This window comes from Anolis sagrei, chromosome 1 (assembly GCF_037176765.1).
Source record: "Anolis sagrei isolate rAnoSag1 chromosome 1, rAnoSag1.mat, whole genome shotgun sequence".
Lineage (NCBI taxonomy): Eukaryota > Metazoa > Chordata > Lepidosauria > Squamata > Dactyloidae > Anolis > Anolis sagrei.
The window spans coordinates 150,993,005-151,011,369 of NC_090021.1; the positions used below are offsets into that span (position 1 = coordinate 150,993,005).

General features: G+C 40.0%; 1 long non-coding RNA gene across 1 annotated transcript in view; it reads left to right on the forward strand.

Annotated features, from left to right (window-relative positions):
* Positions 1-18,264, forward strand: part of LOC137095917 (uncharacterized) — a 36,129-nt gene extending 17,865 nt beyond the window's left edge. Inside the window, exon 3 of the long non-coding RNA XR_010909064.1 lies at positions 17,746-18,264. This is a non-coding gene — a long non-coding RNA (uncharacterized lncRNA). The remainder of the gene's footprint in view (positions 1-17,745) is intronic.
* The last annotated feature ends 101 nt before the right edge of the window (positions 18,265-18,365 follow it).

Genomic DNA, 18,365 nt, shown 5'->3' on the forward strand with positions numbered 1-18,365 from the left:
CCTTGAGGAATTCTGTAACATCTAGGAAAGAGGAACATCAGCAATCCCACAGTGTTTGAAACCATATGTGAATATTCCTGGAAAGCTCCTGTATTTCAGTTCTGTATGTTGATATTGTACTTACATAATATGACTATTTTAATTGAATCTGCAGCACCTGACAATTCATAGTTTGGGGTTGTTGTTTTTTTACTATAACCTAACTTTCCTGCCACGATTCTACATTGGTTGGCTTCCTTTAACCATAACTTTGCTATTTTTGAATTTGGAATATTGTCCCATTCAAACTTCCCACTCATTGCTAGAGGTATAGAGCAAGAGAAGGTCTTAAAAGCGACAGATTAAAAATAGTGTTTTATGTTAATTTGCTGTCGTTTTAATAAAGGGAGATAGCTTTAAATTTTGTTTTTAACTTAACTGGATTTATATTGGTCTTTTTTGTTTTTTGTTTTGTTGTGTCAGGAGCGACCTGAGAAACTGTAAGTTACTTCTGGTGTGAGAGAATTGGCCATCTGCAAGGATGTTGCCCAGGGCACGCCCGGATGATTTGATGTTTTATCGTCCTTGTGGGAGGCTTCTCTCATGTCCCCGCATAAGGAGCTGGAGTTGATAGAGGGAGCTCACCCGCCTCTCCCTGGATTTGAACCTGCGACCTGTCGGTCTTCAGTCCTGCCGGCACAGGGGTTTAATCCACTGCGCCACTGGGGGCTCCTCCGGGGGGTGGTGGGGTTGGGAGCAAGGAAAAGAAGCTGCCATTTACAAACTAGAGAAGGGGTTATAATGAACAGACTGGCTAATATTTCTTTAAAAGTACTGATTCATAATTAACAAAATGATTAAACAACTGACACATAGCTGTCCTGGTCCTAAACCAGTGTCTGCCACCAGTAATGTACTGGATGAGGACAAACAAATTGAAACTTAATCGTTAATCTAGGCAAGACAGAGTTCTGGTAAGTTGTAAGGCAGATCAGGGAATAGGGATCCATGTTGTGCTAGATGGCACTAAACTGCCCGTTAAGTCCCAAGTTCACAGTTTAGGGCACTTTTGGCAACCTCATTTTTGCGGTGGCCAGGAGTGCCTTTGCCTGTTCCTACAGACAGACACTGGATCTGGCTGTGGTGGTATGTACCATAGATACATCCTGTTTGGATCAATGTAGCATGTTCTACATTAGGCTGCCTTTGAAGAGTGTTCAGAAAATGTGGCTGGTCTAAAGAGCTGCAGTCAGATTATTAACTGGGGCCACAGGGAATGTACACCCCCCGCCCCCAATGCAACAGTTCCACTGGCTGCCAATTTGTTTCCATGTTTCCAGGCACATGTTGAAGTTCTAGTTATGACTTCTAAAGTCCTATACAATTTAGAAGTCCTATACAATTATGACTTCTAAAGTCCTATACAATTAGTCCTATACAATTATGACTTCTAAAGTCCTATACAATTTAGCAGGGCAAAAATAATTTTGGCCAGGCCTGGATAGGGACTGCAGAGCATCATCAGACGAGGCTTGACAGGCCCCATCCACATTCCTCCCAAGTGGAAGGGAAGTGCCGGAAGGCACTTCTTCCACCACCATAGGGAGGAAAGATGGAAAGCGCTTTCCTCCCTTTTTTTCCCATATGATGGGGAAATTACAGTGGGGCGATGTGCATTGCTGCCCTTTCTCCCATCTTATGAGGACAGGGTGCCAACATATCCTATCACATCCCACCATATGATGGGGGAAGGAGGGAGGGTACATGGGATGCTACGAGTCACCCCACATGTCCTCCCTTTCACTGGAGACTGCTTGCAAAATGGCATGGCCTGAAAGGGCTGTGTGAAGAGGTCCCTAGTCAGATTATTCAGCAGATCTTATATCCTGGTACAAACCTGTCCAGGCCTTGTGATCCTCAGCAGAGGCTGCTCTATTGGTCACAAGCACAGTTTGTGGGAATCAAGAAAAGGCCTTCTTGGTGGCTGTCCCTTGACTCCAGAACTTTCTTCTCAGGGAGGCTAGAATGGCCTCCCTACTTGCTGCCCTATAAAAGCCTTTTTTATTCAGATATTTATAAGAATGAGCCAGGAGATGCCGAGAAGCTGGTTCTCCCCTACTACACAGAGAAGAACAATTATGAGGGAGGACTTACAAGAATTTAAAATCTTCTGAACATTAGATTCAGTTGGAGACCAATAATGGGAAACTATTCATAGGGAGAACTACATACAGGCTGTGTCTTCACACATGGCCTATTTCCAATCCAGGAAACCACTAAAAAGATAGAGAATTAGCATCTGCAGCACAACATCTCCAATCCTGCCTTTGATCATGACAGTCGTTAGGCTGTGAGGAACCTCCTGCTTGTGGAAACCTATCTATTTTGCATCAGGATAAGTTCTCCTATTGTCCTTGAAACCAGGAATGAGATAACTCCCTAGTATCAGTAACATTAGCTGTGTCTACTCTGATCAATTTGTACGAGCATACTAGACAACCACTGTTATCATCTTGTTGGATTCCACCACAGTGGGTTTCCTTACCCACCATTCCCATGGGCTTATTCATGTTCAGCAAATTGAGACTCATCCTCACTTCAAAAATATAATCCCAATGACCTAGGAATCAACCCTCTACTATAGTGTTTCAACCTCTACAGAAGAATCAAACAATACAGTCCCCAACTGTCGTTGTATCTGGAATTGTATGGTTGTATCTGCACCATCGTTGTATTTGGAATTATGTCCATTTTATAAGAACTCACAAGTCATTCAGACATCAGCCTTTACCACATGGAAATGCCTATAGTTTCTATTACAATGCCATCTGCATAGGTTTCGGCTGACCTGGAAACTGGAGCTTTCCAGTGTATCAAGGTAAAAAGAATTTGATTCTGACTGATGTAGAGGATGATGATGATCCTCCTGGACTCAGCGCTGACACTTGATGCGCAGGTGTCGGCAGTGGCTGGGACGGCCTTTGCACAATTAAAACTCGTGCACCAGCTGCAACCATACGTCACGAAGTCTGACTTGACCACGGTGGTCCACGCCTTAGTTACCTTTAAGTTGGACTATTGCAATGCACTCTACATGGGGCTTCCCTTGAAGACAGCCCAGAAACTACAATTGGTCCAGCCAGACTCCTAACTAGGGTGAATTACAGGGAGCAGTCAACCCCCCTATTCAAGGAGCTCCACTGGCTGCCATTCATCTTCCGGTCCCAATTCAAGGTGCTGGTCATCACCTATAAATCCCTAAACAGTTTGGGACCCACCTACTTTTGTGACTGCCTCTCCTACCACAAACCTGCACAATCTCTTCAATCTTCTGGAGAGGCCCTTCCTTCGCCCCTTCCTCTATCACAAGCTCGATTTGTGGGCACGAGGGAGAGGGCCTTCTCCACTGTGGCCCCCTGCTTTTGGAACTCACTACCTGGGGAGATCAGGCAAGCCCCTACCCTAGCAGCCTTCAAGAAAGAGCTAAAAACTTAGCTTTTTCGATGTGCCTTTGGAGAGTGACCACTCAACCCATTTGTTTGTTCCCACCTACAATTGCTCTCATGATAAAGCAGCTCCCCCTGTCCTTTATAAAGGCTAAACCCCACTGCTCCTCCTTCTTGGGTTCCTCCCTTGCAAATACACTTATTTCCATCTCACCCAGGATTTTAACTTTGAACATTTTATCTTATACATTTGGCCCACCCTTTGTGTTTGGTTTTACTATGCTATTTTATACTGTTTATTTTGTTTGTTATTTTATATATTTTGTTATGATGTATTTGTTTTGCTGTTTTGTGTCTAATTATGTTGTATTATTTTTGGGCTTGGTCTCATGTTAGCTGCCCTGAGTTCCCTTTGGGGAGATGGTGGTGGGATATAAATAAAGGTTATTATTATTATTATTATTATTATTATTATTATTATTATTGTTATTATTCTAAATGATCAAAATCCCCAGAGGGGAAAGACCAGTCTACAGATGCTACTGTTGCAAACCTGTACCCTTTATCTCTATCCTAGGGCATAAATACAAGATGCAGTATACAGGTTGGCAAAAAATGTCTTAATTTACAAGAAAAACCAGTGCAGTCACCTCAGCTCCAGTCTTAAAAGGGTTAGAGAAAAAGCCTCCCTCTGCTTAACAGTAATTGAAAAACGTTATCTTTTCTGTTCCTATTTCTTGGTTGTTTGAAACTTTATTATATAGAGTACAGGGTGGTAGCTGTGATTTTTTTTGTTTAAAATATCCATGGCCAAATTTTATTCCAATAGAAGTGGCCCAACACAAGCACAGGGGGGGGAAAAACCCTACTCTTTACTCTCTCTGATAAGGAAGGACGTTAGCTCTGACCCACAAAATTTACTCTTCAGCTCTGTCTCCCTCAGGATTGCAAATTACTAAGCATGCATGGCAGCTTATCAACAATACCTGTGGCAGAGGTCTGCCTCATTCATCGACACGTTGCCTGAGGAAGAAAAGAAGGCTACAGCAAGAAGCGCTTACATTGGGGAATCACCAGATAACTGCATCAAGGCATCTGGCAGATTTCAGTGGCAAGAACAGTCACTCTACAATACCATGAGCAGCTCTAGTAATCAGGGCTGTTGTCTGAGATTAAGGGAGTGATAAAAGATCTTCCTTTTAATAAGCAAAGATGATTTAATGCCAAAACTGCTGATAAACTTGAGCAGAATCAAAAGCTCAAGGTCTCAGCACAGAAGATTAGAGTTTCTGTTTCATCCAAATCTTCTTCATCACAGTACACAGTCCTTGTAGTGACAGTCCTTCCAGTTTGCACACAGGTTTGACCAGTATCCAGTACTTCACAATGATATTCTCACTTTTTTTTTGTAGCACTGCATCGCAGTCACCCAAGCAAACGTATTGCTCTTTTTTCTCCTTTCACAAGGTAAATAACTCTCCATGTTCTGCCATCTGATCATATTTTTGTGCTCATGTGGGAGTTGTTTTTGCTACAGGGTTCTTACTCCACAGGGTACTGGTTATGCAGGAGGTATCATCACCCCACCAAACCCAGATGAAGAAAATATCCCCTGTCCCACCAATTTTGAACAAAAAACTAACATATACCAGTGTTATGGAACTAAAAGAAAACTGGCTATAGATGGCCTGTTCTGTCGCGCGCTGGGCCTGTAAATAATTGTCTTTAGAACAGGATGTGCAACCTTTGCCCGGTGGGAAGCCAGGGGGCCTGAAGAGAAGTTCTCAGAGGGTTTTCACCACAAATAATCTTTAGATGGCTTGTGAAGTACAACAAAGTCCTTTATTAATGAACAATCAAACAGAAACTTCTCTTGTCTTCAGTAAAATTGAGCAAATGATTCCAAGCTTTTAGGCAACTGATAAATTCTTAATCTTGCCCACGAAGGACAGGCAACTGTCTTCAATAACTTCTTCTTTAAAGGAAAATCCCCTTTTTAATTTCTCCCAGGCTGACTGTAATCTAACCCTTACTGATGTGGGCTCCGCTACCGGGTCGAACTGCGTCTCGAATGCCGAGTGAACCTTCCAGTAAGGCAGTAGATGTTCTCCAGCTGGAGTTCTTTGGTCTTTAGGGCTGTTTTCCTGGAAATTCTTAAAGGTAGTATCTTTTGTACAGGAGAAGCTTGCACACGTCCTATACATTAGTTTACCTTGATGAGACTAACTAAAAATGGCTCCCTTCCCCTTCCCAATTGCCCTGAGCAAGGGGTAGAACCAAAACTTAACGATGATGGACAGGTGACTTGCCCTATGACTGCAACCAAAGGAAGCCACCTATCTGCAGAGTCCTTGAAACCTAGGACTGCAAACAAACATTTAATAAAAAAGCAAATAAAGTTGGAGCTCCTGGTACAGCCGTACCAGCACATGGCCCATAGATGGTACATGAAATGTTTTGAAATACTATTTTTAAAACATATTATTTTTTATAAAGGTATAAGAAGAAAAAGTCCTCACCACCAGCTCCTATTTGTAAATGGCAACATAAATTTGTCGTAAAGCTGTCCATATCACTCTTGATTTCTACTCAAAAATTAATAAGGACTTTTTCTCTGAATTCAGTTTTTAAAGTAGTATCACTAAAAAGTTCGATCAACTTCTACTTTTTCATGATTGACAATTTGGTAACTTGGAAGTATTCTCCTTCAAAGGGATTTGCAATCCAATTGTTCTCTTCTCCAGGTTTTGAAAAGTAATTCTTGAAAGATGATTTTCGCCCTTTCAAGTTTTTTCTTGCTCATTTTCTGAGGGAGCTATAGCTTGTTCTATGATAGGAAATTATGTAAAGTTTCAAATCTCTCAGGTGAAACTTTTTCAATACATGAACTCCAAAAACCTAATTTTGTCTGAAACTTTGAAGGGTGTTATCGAACTGCCAAATTTATTTCTGTGTAAAGGAGGAGGACAGAATGAAGACTCGTAATCATTTACACAATGCCTTGAAAATCCTCAAATTTGTGGACTTTGGCTTCATAAAATTAAACAGTTTTACAGCTTCAGCAAAAAATGACTTGTCATTCATGAGGGAGGTATTCTGATGCTAGGCTTTGCCTCTGGATGCAGCAATGGCTGCAATTTACATTGGGAGCTACTCTCATGATATGACCGTGAGGTCTGAATTAAAAACCTGATGTACAAGGGTTCTTCAAAAAGTTTCCACACTTTTAAAGTCCATTAATGAAGAATTTCATAAACAAATTACATCATTTTTCTTCATAGTTACTGTGCCGTCACACCCAGACCCTATAAAATTAAAACTAAGATGTGCTTCTCTCTTTGTCTGGATGGATCGCGGGGTCTTTCTTCAGAAGCTCAAAAATTTTCAGCAACTGAGGCCACTTCAGGTTTGGAACATCAAACAGAATATTTATTTTCAAAGTCCTTGGCAGACTTGGCACAGCTTGAAGAAGTTACAACACAAACAGTCAATTTGGTAAACCATAGAGATGATCTTTCTTTCTTTTTCCTTCAGTTACTGAGGTAACTCTTCCCCAAACGATAGAAAATATCCTGGGATCCTTTCACCCTAACCCTGAGCTGCTATGATTAGAAAAAACAGGTTTTTTCCCTATCTATAGCTCAAGGTTAGCTTTGGAGATAAAGTAATGCTCAATAATATTCAATAACTTTTCTATATCTCAATTGCTATCTATAATTCAATTGCTCAATTACTCAATTGCTATTCTATCTATCTATTAGGGCTGGGTAACCACGGAAAAATTTGTTTCTAAACTCGATTCATTTTTAAGGGGTCCATCACGTTTCGTTTCTTTAAAGAATTCCGAAATTTTCCTTTTAAAAATTTCGAAATATACGAAATTTTGTAAATTTCGAATCGATTCATTAATGGCGGACGCGATTGCGCAATATGCTAAAAAAAACCTCCAAATATGCTAAAAATATGCTGAAAAAACCTCCAAATGGGACAGGGGGAACTTCTGAAGCTTCCCTCTCCCTCTGTTGTTGACTGTTGGTGTGATAAAACAAACAACAACTATAAAACTTGCACCAGGCATGCGAAAATAATTACGAAACAATTTCGAAACAATTTCGAAACAATTACGAAACAATTTCGAAACAATTACGAAATAAATTGAAAAAATTGTTTCAAATGTATTTAACTCCTCACACTATTCCAAAATGGCTCAATATCGGATCGTAAGCTAATTTAAATACGAATTAATAACGAATTACGAAATTAACGAACGAAACCGCCCAGCCCTACTATCTATCTATCTATCTATCTATATCTATCTATCTATCTATCATCTATCTATCTCAATTAGCTTCTTTATCTATATAACTCAATCGTACTTACAATGATTTTTTCAGAGCTACCTGCCTGACCAACAGCACATCTGAAGCTTGCTTTCTCTACTGAAAGAGGCAGGGGAGATTCCAAAATGGAGATCTCAACCCAGGAAAAAAGGCGGTCCCTAGACCCAAAAAGATACTTTTCTAAACCAATAACTGCAGAGGGCCTGCAGTCTGGCTTTGCAGACTCTGATACTGTTTAACTTCCAGGGTGCTGCTAGGTCTGTAGCAACCCTGGGGAAATGCAAAGGAATACTATCCCATGCAGCTAAAAGGTAATGCAAACTATGCTCCTGGAAGACGGAACAGTTACCTTTCTTTGTGATGCATTTCTACCAGTGTTGTACCGACTTTCTAATGCCATCGGCAAAAATAATGTTTCTGGTTGAGTGTGTAGTGACTAATGTGAATCATTTACAGAGTTCTTTCTTCATTCCTTGTGGTTGGCTATAGCTGGATGTCCGGAGCACTCTGTATCCATCATGCTAGTTTGGCCATTTTAGAAGATTTCAATCTATTCATAGACAACTCTATGAGAGAAAACTTTATCCCCATACTGAGTGCACATGCTGGGGTATGGCTTATTCAAAAGTTGAATAGCACTCTTAGAAGCTTCCAGGACCAGTTATTTGCCTTTACTGTCATTTCATTTTCTTTTCTTTGTTTTTCTGTTTGTGTTGGCCATTGACAAAACAATCCAGTGGGTCTGGATGGGTTGAACACAAGAAAAGCAGTCTCGGGACTATGGGGCCACTCTTCTGACCATTAAAGTAAAGAGTAAGAGTGCCCATTCACAGTATGCAAATATAGTTCTACAGTTCTACATCAAGTTCCATGGATTGAAGTTTATAGTTTACTCAGATGAATAGACAGTGCTTTCTAGCTAATTCTAAAGGCCCTTTCCTATAGTGGAAATCCTTGGATCCTACAACAAGGTTGACATGACAGTTGAATAACATGATATACACTGGCAGTCCCCAAGTTATGAACACAATAGGTTCTGTAGGTTTGCTCTTAAGTTGAATTTATATGCAAGTCAGAACAGGTACATTTTTAGTGTAACTCCAGCCAAATATAGATATAGATATGGATATGGACATAGATAAAGAGAAGCTTTGAATAGCATAGGGAGGGTTAACACCTTAGTGTTTGTTTTGCTGTCTGTGTCCCAGTTCAGAAAATTTCACCTCACTTTATGTCCCTGTGATAATTGGATTTTGAAAAATGTGGCTTATTGTGGAAACAAGGATTGAAGATAAAGTTTCAGTGGAGACACACTTTCCCCATGATAAGTCTTTCAGGAGTGAATTTCCCTTCCAAGGGGTAGATTTCTCTCACTTCCTGTTGTCTCACCCCTGTTCTTAACTATGAGTTGTTTGTAAGTTTGTAATGGCTCATCATTATGTTTACAGATTTAATGCTAGTGGTACTTTTTCATTTCATTTCCAAATATATGCAAAGCTGTCTGCTTGGTAATACAAACAACATACTGTAGACGCAGAAATTAAAAATTGGAAAAAAAAGTGCTGAGGATATGCATTCTTTTACTACAAAAGACAATTTTCCAAGACCTGTACAGAAGTAATTTGATATATTTTGATACTCCTACCCCTAGCCAACATTATTCTATCACTATAATTCAGTTTTCTTTTCTTTTTTTTGTTTGTTTATTTGGTACCTTTTGGAAACAAAATCCCCAAATGATTTTTGAAGTAATGATTCGATAACATTCACTCTGCTACGAAAAAACTTTTTCCAAAATTTAACAACTAAATTTTGGATGAAAACACATGAAGAAACACAAAAGATTTTAAAAATAAATTTTATAAAAAAACCCCAGAGTATTATCTATTAGGATTTACAGATTTAGATTTACAATTAAATGAACAAGAAGACAAACTTTTTACATATATTATGACTTCCGCTAGGATTATTTTTGCAAGAGAATGGAATTAAACCCACTCATAGAAGAGTGGGTAGAAAAAATTAGAGAAATAAAGGATATGGATGAATTGACTTTTTTGTTGAAGAGAAACACTGGTAACACTTTAAGAAGAACGAATTGGGATGATCTCCATGACTATCTAGAAAATTTGAAAAAATAAAGGACACAAGAGACAATTATTTTAAGTAATATATTTTTGAGTAATAGAAAGACAATATCCAAGAATATGGAATGGAAGTAAACCTATTATTATTATTATTATTATTATTATTATTATTATTATTGCTTTTTTGTATTTTTCCTTTTTGGACTCTTCTGTGTAATTTGGTGCTGTTTTTTTCTGTTTTTTCTTTTCTTTCTCTCTTCTTACTATATGTCTTTATTTTTCTTCTCCTTTTCTATATTGTTATTGTTCTCACTCTTTCGTTGTATTATGTAAAACCTAATAAAAATTTCTTTAAAAAAAACCTTTTTCCAACATTGTAGTTCTTTCTAATGTAATTATGGGTGCCAAATTCATAAATACCAATAAGCATGCAGTTCTTTTATAAATGATATTTTATCAATTCAGTTGCTCTTCACTTGTGATGAAATCCAGCCACTGATGTTCCAATGGTTTCGAATGTATTTTTGTGATTCATATCAGTAAATGAAAGGGTTTTGGACTTAAACAGTTACTCTTCACAACTTACTCAATTACATACTGAAGAATAAAAACAGTTAAGCAAGTTGGAGAGGGAGAGAAGGCTGTACATGATGAAGGAAATTTGTGGTAATTTTTGGATTTGGAACAACAAATCCAGAAAGAGAAGCTGCACAAGTCTCATACTTGATAAATATATAATATATAATCAATTAAGAAAGGTTCAGGATTTCAAAATTGAAGACAGTGTTGAAATTCCACTTACAATACCATTCAGTTTGGGATTTCACCTCCATATTCCATGAATTGTCTCCTAGTTATGCCATAAAACCTCTTTGATTCCCTTTTCCTTGTCTACCCTTAAGCTAAATGTGACTGAGAAAAGAAAGCCGAACTGTTGTACCAGAAAGTAGCGCAACAGCTAAAGTGAAAGGAGAATGCTTTACGATCATAAAACTATCTTGAGAGAAGCATCTGCTACAATAGTTCCTCTTCTTGCATGAAAGACAAGAATGGTAGATGTTTCTTTCAGCTGTCTCGGATTCCTTTCACACGAAACCTTTGCTATAAATCCATATAAGATGATGGATGGTTATGAGGATGCTGTGGTGCCAAAAGGACTAAGGTGGAGATATTACCTTTCAGAGGAGGGTGATAAAAACTAGAGGCTATGTCCATTTGTTTGTCTGGCGTGTGCTTGGCATAGATCCAAGAGGAATAAGGCAAAGACAACTTCCAACTCACTTGCTTCTATCAAGGTCTTTAAGGTGGATTCTGACTGGGATCATTCTGTCTTGGTTTAGAACAACCTTAAAATAATGTTTCATGTTTCACATCACATGTGTCAAAAGCAAGGGTCATGGGCTGAATCCAGCCTGTCACATAATTTTTCACGAGGCTTTCAATGCCAGGAGAACTTTGTTACATTTTTTCATATTTACAGTTACAACTGGTCCTTTGGCAGCAACAATAAGGCGAGTGTGGCCCACAGTGAAAATGAGTTTGACACCCCTGTATTACATACATATTTATTTATCGTGTCATCGGCAACCATACCATTGTATTGCATTTCTAACAGAACAAAGCAAACACACAGATTAAAAAACAAAAAAACGTACACAGATTTTGCAAACTTGATAGTTGGTTAAATGTCCTTTGACCAGTATCTAGCCACTTGGAGTGCCTCTGGTGTTGCCGCAAGAGTGCCTCTGGTGTTGCCTCTGGTGTGCATGTGGCAGGGCTCAGGGTGCATTGCAGCAGGTGGTCAGTGGTTTGTTCTTCTCCGCACTCGCATGCCGTGGATTTCACCCTGTAGCCCCATTTCTTGAGATTGGCTCTGCATCTCGTGGTGCCAGAGCGCAGTCTGTTCAGCGCCTTCCAAATCGCCCAGTCTTCTGTGTGACCAGGGGGGAGTCTCTCATCTGGTATCACCCACGGATTGAGGTGCTGGGTTTCGGCCTGCCACTTTTGGACTCTCGCTTGCTGAGGTGTTCCAGAGAGTGTCTCTGTAGATCTAAGAAAACTATGTCTTGATTTAAGTCGTTGACATGCTGGCTGATACCCAAACAGGGGATGAGCTGGAGATGTCTCTGCAGCAAACACCATTTTCAATATATAAAACAACATACTATATAAAACTGCATGGTCTAACATTAGGGGTGTGTAAATCTTTGTTTTTAAATTGTTAGTCGTATCCAATTAGTAAGTTTTGTATATACAAACAGATATTTTAAAACTTGGGAAGGGGGGTCACTCACGCAAAAATGTAACGATCAAAACTCACCCAATACTTTTGTGTTTGAATTTTGTAATGGAGTCAGTTTCATTTTCAGTGCAAGTGAGGTGAAGCCAAAAAGGCTGCCTATCTCTTCTTAAATTAGGAGGAGATAGACTGCCTCTCGCCATAAGGTGAGAAAAGTTGCAGGGCAGGACGAGCTCAGTGAGCTGGGAAAGAGACTTGAGAGTGCACAGAATTCTGGGAAATGTAGTTTGGGAAGGTGGGAAGCCCTATGGCAGAGAATTCAAAAGGCCTGGCCCAAAACGACATCTCACAGAATTCTGCTCAGTATCGGAAAGCCCCAATTTGGATAGGGGAGTGATTTTTCCTTCCTAACAGCAGTCAGAGTTCCAATAAATTGTTGAATCCGCAAAGAGGAGGACTGACTGGTACTTCAGTACTAGTAAGTAAATCTGTGCTGGGCTGGGAAGAAATCCCTAAATTGAAGTTCTATTGGTTAGCAACATTCAATGAGATAGTTGTTGTGACTTTTTTTAAAAAAGTTTTCATCATAAAAATCAGTAGATGTATGAATATTTCAGAAACTTGGGAGGGGGTGGTGCCCTGTTATCTTGTGTCATTGTATAAAAATTCAAGGAAATAGCTCTTGTAGGGCTTTTTTTAAAGGTGTCTGTAAAAGATCTGTGGATGAGGGAAACATTCTGAAACTTGATGGGCTACCAGTGGTAAATGTGTTCTATAACGGTAGCAAGTTTCATGCCAATCACTCTAACAATGAGAGAGAAAGGAGCCCCTGAAGTTTCCCCACTGGCACAATTATTTAAAGAAAAGTAACAAAAAAGTAGTTAACTCATTACAATTACGATACAGACCCTGTCCAATTTCGGGAACACTTTAGAAACAATTTTTTCCCCATCCCTAATTTCATAATGAGTATTGAAACATTTTTATTGATTGTAAAGGCCTATTTACTATACTAATCTACACTAAAACATTCATGCCTTTCACAGAAATAACAAAGTGGAAAGTGGGAGAAAGCAAGTAACTTCAATTTTTTAGCCAATGATATCTTACTTCTTTTACAATGACTGTTAGCCAAACTTGTACATATGATTTAATCACAATGTTCTTCAAATCCTAGTAATTACTGTCCCCCAATTCCCAAAGCTAGCTCATATCGGTATCTTATTAACCTAATGTAATACCTCACTACATTCTCTGAAAGTAGCAATCAATGCAGTATTTTCAAAATAGTTAGATAATTATCTTGTTTTTTTATCATTACTCTAGTCTAACCCTTCCTCTCCTCTTCTCACTATATCTTCTTGCTAAATAAAGTTTTAGAAGTGGTCTTGTTCCACAGTTTTTAATGTGTACAGTCTGGTCATTCCATAAAGGACTATTTTATTTTCAGTGTTCTTTTCTGGTTTTTCCTTATTACCTTCAATGTACTTGATTTTTAACAGAATCTCTTCACAAAGCTGTTCGTTACGGTTCTTTACAAACTCATTATTTGTCTCAATATCTCCAAGAAGAGCTCTATTTTCTGTAGCTGCCTCCAGCGCATTGATCTTCCCTCTGTTAATGATGCTTTCTGGGTCACCTGGTTCTGTACTTGTGTTGGTTACTCTAACATCATCCCAAAGTCCTTCAGATTCTCCTGGATGCCGGTTTTCACGTTTCTCTTCAAATCAGCTCTCATCGAAGTCATAGACATTCTCAACATCCTAAGTTCCTCTTCCTTTAAATCCAGCAAGCTGATGGATTGTTCAACAGGCACACTTCTATCCTGTATATGTTTTTACAGTTGTCCAAAATCAAGCAAGAGACAAAGATTCTTAGTACTGTTGTTTAACTTCTCCATCATTGGGTGTTTCTGTTTAGCATCCCTATTTATTGAGTTATAGTCTTCTCCATATTTTTCTGGCAAGTTGAAAAATATGATTGATGATGATATTTTACAAAGTAAACATTGCACCTATACAACAATTAATTCTTCAAAATTGTTGGTTTATACATTTGGTGTTATTGTTATCTGAAATGCAGGTGTGTTGATTTTATTTATTATTTATTTATTTATTTATTTCTTGCATTTATTAACCGCCGCTCTCAGCCCTAGGGCGACTCGTGGCGGTGTACAATACAAAAAAGACACTTTACAAAGCAATCAGGACAACAAACTAACGTCACTAATACACAACATTTAAATTACACTAAAAATCCGCTGCGTCATATTATGGAATCATAATCAATCTCGTAGTCGTAAATTCATTCCGGTTGTCATTTCCAGTAACATAGCACTCAGTTGAAAGCCTGCTCAAAGAGCCACGTCTTCAGGCCCTTACGAAAGGCCATGAGGGAGGGCGCCTGTCTGATGTCAGCAGGGAGGGAGTTCCACAGCCGGGGGGCCACCACCGAGAAGGCCCTCTCTCTCATCCCCGCCAGACGTGCCTGTGAGGCAGGCGGGATCGAGAGAAGGGCCTCCCCAGATGATCTCAAGGTCCTCGTGGGCTCGTAGGCCGAGATGCGGTCCGTAAGGTATTTTGGGCCGGAACCGTTTAGGGCTTTGTAGGATAACACCAGCACCTTAAATTGGGCCCGGTAGCAAATCGGCAGCCAGTGGAGCTGGAACAACAAGGGCGTTGTGTGCTCCCTGCGTCCTGCTCCTGTTAACAACATGGCTGCCGCGCGCTGGACGAGCTGAAGCTTCCGGGCCGTCTTTAAGGGCAGCCCCACGTAGAGAGCGTTGCAGTAGTCAAGACGGGATGTGACCAGAGCGTGTACCACCGTGGCCAAGTCAGACTTCCCAAGGTACGGGCGTATCACATTAATTAAACATACAATGTTGCAATAAAGAAAATACCTTGTTTACCTGAATCTAATTTTCAAAACCCTGAAACCAAAAAAAAAAAGTATTTGCTGCTGAATGTAATGCACAGCAGCAAAAATTGCACTCTTTGTAGTTAGAATCATGGAATCATAGAATCAAAGAGTTGGAAGAGACCTCATGGGCCATCCAGTCCAACCCCCTGCCAAGAAGCAGGAATATTGCATTCAAATCACCCCTGACAAATGGCCATCCAGCCTCTGCTTAAAAGCTTCCAAAGAAGGAGCCTCCACCACACTCCGGGGCAGAGAGTTCCACTGCTGAACGGTTCTCACAGTCAGGAAGTTCTTCCTCATGTTCAGATGGAATCTCCTCTCTTGTAGTTTGAAGCCATTGCTCCGCGTCCTAATCTCCAAGGAAGCAGAAAAAAAGCTTGCTCCCTCCTCCCTGTGGCTTCCTCTCACATATTTATACATGGCTATCATATCTCCTCTCAGCCTTCTCTTCTTCAGGCTAAACATGCCCAGTTCCCTAAGCTGCTCCTCATAGGGCTTGTTCTCCAGACCCTTGATCATTTTAGTCGCCCTCCTCTGGACACATTCCAGCTTGTCAATATCTCTCTTGAATTGTGGTGCCCAGAATTGGACACAATATTCCAGATGTGGTCTAACCAAAGCAGAATAGAGGGGTAGCATTACTTCCTTAGATCTAGACACTATGCTCCTATTGATGCAGGCCAAAATCCCATTGGCTTTTTTTGCCGCCACATCACATTGTTGGCTCATGTTTAACTTGTTGTCCACGAGGACTCCAAGATCTTTTTCACACGTACTGCTCTCGAGCCAGGCGTCCCCCATTCTGTATCTTTGCATTTCATTTTTTCTGCCAAAGTGGAGTATCTTGCATTTGTCACTGTTGAACTTCATTTTGTTAGTTTTGGCCCATCTCTCTAATCTGTCAAGATCGTTTTGAATTCTGCTCCTGTCCTCTGGACTATTGGCTATCCCTCCCAATTTGGTGTCGTCTGCAAACTTGATGATCATGCCTTCTAGCCCTTCATCTAAGTCATTAATAAAGATGTTGAACAGGACCGGGCCCAGGATAGAACCCTGCGGCACTCCACTTGTCACTTCTTTCCAAGATGAAGAGGAAGCATTAGTGAGCACTCTCTGTGTTCATCCACTTAACCAATTACAGATCCACCTCACCGTAGTTTTGCCTAGCCCACATTGGACTAGTTTCCTTGCCAGAAGGTCATGGGGGACCTTGTCGAAGGCCTTACTGAAATCCAGGTACGCTACATCCACGGCATTCCCCGCATCTACCCAGCTTGTAGCTCTATCGAAGAAAGAGATCAGATTAGTCTGGCATGACTTGTTTTTGATAAATCCATGTTGACTATTAGCGATGACTGCATTTGTTTCTAAGTGTTTGCAGACCGCTTCCTTAACAATCTTTTCCAGAATCTTGCCCGGTATCGACGTGAGGCATCGTTTGGCCATTATTGCTTAGCATTCCTGCTTTTAAAAGCAAAAATGTTAGATCAACAAAGTTTTCAGCAACAAAAAAAAGAGAGAAAATCTTGGAGTGCATCTATGCTGTAAAATGAATTCACTTTAACTGCCTTGGCTCAATGCTATAGAGCAGTGGTTTTCAATCTGTGAGTCCCCAGATATTTTGGCCTTCAACTCCCAGAACTTGTGCCAAAGGGGACACTAATGGGGCCCTCGGTTTTAGGGTTATCATGACGAAACTTGCTACAATTGTAGCACACATTTACCACTCTAAGCCCCACAAGTTTCAGAACATTTCGCTCATTTACTGATTTTTAGGGAAATTTTAAAAAATTTCTTCTTTCTATATCCTAACTCCACAAAATACAGATTGGAAAATCAAAATAGTACAGAACTTCAACTGAGGGAGTTTCCTCCTATCTAGTCAGTCCAGCACAGATTTACTATTTTCTACAGTTGTCTTTGCTGATTCGATATATTTGAAACTTTTTTCTCCTATTAAGCCTCATTCTTCTGATGCAAACAGAATTCTGGGAAAATGTAGTTTGAGAAGGTGAGGACATCTGTGGCAGAGAATTGAAACGGTCCTGCCCTAAACTACATTTCTTCGGTTTCTATTCGCATTAAAACCCAAATATGATGAGGTCAGTACAGCATGAAATCATCTCCGGCAGGACTGTTGACCAACAGCTCAGTGGTTTGAATCTAGGAAGAGCAGGTTGAGCTCCCTCTGTCAGCTCCAGCTCCCCATGCAGGAACATGAGAGAAGCTTCCCACAAGGATGATAAAACATCAAACATCTGGGTGTCCCCTGGGCAACGTCCTTGCAGACGACCAATTTTATCACACCAGAAGTGACTTGCAGTTTCTTAAGTTGCTCCTGACATGAAAAAAATCTGTTGCCCTAGAAATAATCTGTAGGCTGGGTTGGCATACATGAAAGAAATTAAAGTGTTTTAATGTACAAAGTATGCAAGAAGCATCCTGAAATAAGGTACTTGAAGTAAGATATAATTGGGTATAACTCAGTAATATGGTGTTTGCTTGTTTGTTTTACTAATGTAAAATAGAATATGATTTTCTAGTGTAAGTAAAGTAAACTAGAATACGATATGAGGATTGATTGCTTAAGGGGAACAGGCATTTGTATAATTTCTGGATATTCTATTTTTTCTTTCTAATGATGATTTATGTCTTTAATTGGTTTTAACTTTTTAATAGTTTAATTTCTTATTAACGTTTGTATGACTTGAATTTTTAACTGTGTTTGGTTTAAGTGTTGAAAGCTGCTTTATGTCCCAAGCTGTGGGAAAGGCTGGAGGAGGAAGAAGAAGAGGAGGAAGAAGAGGAGGAAGAATATAGAATCATAGAGTTGGAAGAGACCACATGGGACATCTAGTCCAACTCACTGCCATGGTGGAAAAACACAATCAATGTACCTCTGACAGATGGCCTCTGTTTAAAAGCTTCCAAGGAAGGAGCTTCCACCATACTCCGAGGCAGAGAGTTCCACTGTTGAACAGCTCATACAATCAGGAAGTTCTTCCTAATCTTCAGGTGGAAACTCCTTTGAACCCCCTGCCCTGAGTCCTAGCTTCTAGGGCAGCAGAAAACAAGCCTGCTCCCTCTTATGACATCATTTTACATTTCACTCCTCTCAACCTTCTCTTCTATAGGCTAAACATACCTAGTTCTTTAAGATGCTCCTCATAGGGATCCGTGGTCTCCAGACCTTTAATCATTTTAGTTGCCCTCCCCTGGACCCCTTCCAGCTTATCAATATCACTTTTGAACGTGGTGCCCAGAATTGGATTCAGTAGTCCAGATTCCCATATTTAGTAGGATTTGCATATGATTGTGCTCTTTGGAAACATTACTAATTTTACCTAATAAATGG